Consider the following 4,099-nt stretch of genomic DNA (forward strand, 5'->3'; position numbering starts at 1 on the left):
CCAGTGTCCCTCCCTCTTCATGTGGCAGAGCCACGGTTCATTCCTGCCGAGTCCTTCTATGGGAAAGTCGTGCTCTTGTCTTGTTCTATTCCTTTGACAGTAAATGAGGTTCGTATCTTTCTCAAAACAAATACAAAATCTACTCAAAAAGGTAAATTGACGTAGTAAAACCTCAAGACCACTGATATGAAGTGTGCTGGTTTAGACTTTATCACCTGACACTGCTGAGAGTTCCTGATGGGATGGAGACAGGAAAATCTCCATCAATTTGATCGCTATAACACATTAAATAACTCAACAACACACCACCATCATCTCTCAAAATCTGCCCTTTTTCTTTCTTTGAAAACATAATAAACACTGATATTGCTCTGGTGGTCTCTGTTGATGTCTGTCTCTCGTTATAAAAAAATGTAAAGTAACAAATATACCCAGAATCAAGAATTCATGTCTTAAAACCAGAACTAAGATTGTGTTGGAAAGGGAAGCAAGTATGTGAATCCATTTAAGAAGCAACTCTGTGCATCCAAAACTGTGTCCATCTGAATTATCCCCTCGGACGTTGCTCATAGCAAAAGAGGAAATATTCTGATGATCTATGAATATTTGCATAATTCAACAACAGCCATGTTGAACTGGAAATATTTTAAAAGGAAAGTTTCTTATTTAAACAGTGGAGGAACAAGTAAAAATTAAGGATAAAAGAACAACGTGACAGAAGAAAATTGCTGGAGCCAAACTGCACAATCTCACCTGCTGGAGGATCTTGCCAAGGGTTCCCTTGTCCTTTTGCATGACTCCATCTCTCTGCAAGCGGGCAAGTAACTCTGGCTTCTTGTACGTCCTCAGAGCAAGCAAATGAATCACCCTGTCCCTGTAGGGTCGGCGATAAACAGCAGTGCAAGGACTCTCTTCACTGTCCGCTGGCTTCATGGCTGTTTCCTTCTTCTCAGGTGCACAATGTGAAATGTTTGTTTGGACTCTTATGATGTCTACTTGTTTTCCCAAAGGAAACAAAAACAGAAAAAGGAATGTCATAAGGGGAATTTGGGAGAATGCAAGCAAGTTGATTTAAAATTATGATGGAATTCTTTGAGACAGAGTTGAACTTGCATATCCTTGTGGATCACTGTGAGGTCAGAATATTCTCTGATTCTGTAACAAAGCCCAATCCCTGACTGGCACTACATGGAGCATGTTGCAAGGCCACCTTCTACCCTACCAGCAACCAGACCTGTCTCACCCGAGCTCCTCTGTGCCAGGCCAAAGCAAAATTTGCCAGCCCCAGTTCCACAATTGTCTCACTACTGCCACTCTTCAATACCAATTGCTCAATGTGAAGTATTCCCTTAGGATCTATGCAAACTCTCACCAAGAATCACAGAAATCATCATTCACATGTGAAACAGCATATCCCTAATGAGAAATTTGTGGTTTTAATTTTGTCTCTCCAAAAAGACACAACACTGTCCCCTTAAAATGCTCTGCACTAAGCTAAGGCAGAGCAAGAGCTGCACTTTCAGTGAGTGACCATCACTGAGCCTCCAATGCAGCCAAGAGTTCAAGGAGAAAGCCATCCTTTCCCAATTGCTGGAATTTATAGGCAAGGGCTTCCCTTGAAATCCAATGCCTGAGTACAACTGAATTGGCCAGAGCTCAGCTGACAAACCAGGTGAGAGTGTTTCCCAAAAAGATCACAAGGTTTGGGCAGCACTCCAGGCTGGGATTTATCTGGTACTAAGGAAGCACATGCTGGAGTGAGCTCCAAGAAGAATTTCAACTGTAAAAGCTGAATTTTGACTTGAACAGGCACCAAAACCCTTTGTGTTTTCCTCAGCTCTAGATGCGATTGTTTGCATAGGTGTGAAATGGAAACAGTTTACCTCAGGTTACTCAGATGTAACAAAATTTGGATTGTGTCCTGAACTCATTATTTAGTCTAGAATGTGCCACCTTGGAGCTCAAACATCGCTACAATGTCTACTGGCATAAGCATACTTTTTAACAAAAACAACCTACTGCCATCCAACTGCTTCATTCTGGAAACAAAATTGGCTGCCAGGGAAGCTAAAAAGGTGTTCATCTGAAATTTGCCTGAACTTTTAATGCAATTGAAGTATTCACTTGCAAAGATCGCAAAAGAAATATTCAACAGTCTTCTAGAAATCCCTCAATATTTTGCTTGTGAGAATGCCACTTGTGACTTGTGCTTGTGAGAGTGTCATTTGCACGAAGTGCTGCCTCAGCACAATTCCACTAATGTTTCTGTTTCAGTCATCAGCAGTGGCAGAGCTTAGGACAGGGACTGGGCATGAAGGGGAACTGGGAGTCACCTGAACTTTGCATCCTTTTATGTCAGCTTCATGAATGAGTTTGCTCTAAGAGCATCCGTGCATTTATGAAAGAATGGGAACAAATCACGTAAGGTGCCAAACACATCAACATGGATTATTATGCAGCTTTTCATTGCTTGTTTAGCCTACATTTTCTCCTGGTTACTGAATTTAAATAACTTTGCAATTAATTGTTTAATTAATCATAGGCAGTGTGTTCATCTTAACCATTGCAATTTTCTGCCTTACAAAGCAAGTAGCTAGGTGTCTTTTGGCAATCTATTGTCAGAGTTGGATTGTTAGATCCCCAAAGTTTTTCATTTTTCTAAACTAACCCTGATAACATTCGATAAACAAAGCCTGAAGGCTTCAAAATCTGGATACCTTGAATCTAAACTTCAAGCCCTCCAAGAACACATTGGAATGGCCAGAACATAAAGAAGAAACTAATAAAGACATTTCAGCCTCACAGGTTAAAAGAACTTTTGTGGGGAAAAAAACTAAAAACACACTGAAAAAAAGGGACTAATTTGCATGAGAAGGGAGAAATCAACATCCAATACAAGTGAGAACAATAAGTAGTAAATGAGGAGTGTGTATCATTTAGAACCAATGGACAGGAATTTCTATGTTTACTAAAAATATATGAGTAAGTATAAATGCTTAGAAAGTGGCATGTATGTGGCTGGAGCTCTCCCCTATGCACCAGAGCTGGCAATAAAATAATGTCTACTTCCAATACTAAAAAAATAACTGCTCCTGGGTTTCATTTATCCTTACATTCTTGGTGACCCTGGTCTAAATATGGAGCAATGAGGAGTGCACTCATTTTGAGCAAGAGCCATTCCCAGAGCATGAATTGAGTGGATGTCAGAGCAGGGGGAATCTCCCCCTTGCACTGGCAGCTCCTCATTGTCATCCCTGGGAGTCGCTTCCCCCGGGGCTGCCTCAAAGGGGCCGTGGGGCACCAGTGGGGCCCAGCCCTGCCCAGCTGGTCCCGCAGGGTCAGCAGCACCTGGCACCAGCACCATGGCCAAGCCCTGACCCAGAGCCGACCCCAGAGCCCGACACAGCCCCTCAGCTGCTGGTGCTGCCCCTCTGGGTCCCCCTGAGGGGCATGGCAGCGGCCGTGGGGGCTCTGCAGGATGCAGTGCGGGCTGGGCCCTGCGGAGCACAGTGGATCGTGCCCAGGCCCGCAGCTCCGCCATCCCGCCCTGCCTCGGCTGATCCGCTGCCACACACACACTGATCCTGCAGCAACATCTGCAACATGGGCAATATGTGCTAGGAAAATATGTGTTCTTTGTTGTTTGGCCTTTCTGGCTTTCAAGGCTCATTAACAGAAACAGACATTTTCTCCATGAAACAAGAAGCACCCAACAAGCTCCAAGCGATGGCCTGGCCTTGGAAAGGCAGGTTACTTGTTGGCTGAATTGCCTTATTCATGTGTAGGGCTTGATAGGCTTCAGTGGCCTCAGACCTAGGGGAGGTTAGCAAGGCTTGGGAAGATGAATGCACCTCGGATGGTGGACACAAAGAATTCGGAATTGCACAAGGACATTTGGAAAAACCCCAAAAATTAATAAAGCCAATGCAGCGACTGTGTTGAATCAGCTCTGTTGGGTAAAAGGTCGTTCCAGCAGGAGCAGACCATGGCCACCCACTCAAGAAATGTCTCACTATAAATGAAGAAAGAGACTGAGCATGCAGAGTAATTAGCATGAGAAGTGAGAAGATCTGTACCGAACAGCAGACAGAATACTAAT

This window comes from Erithacus rubecula, assembly GCF_903797595.1.
Source record: "Erithacus rubecula genome assembly, contig: scaffold_1159_arrow_ctg1, whole genome shotgun sequence".
In the NCBI taxonomy this organism is placed as follows: Eukaryota; Metazoa; Chordata; class Aves; order Passeriformes; family Muscicapidae; genus Erithacus; species Erithacus rubecula.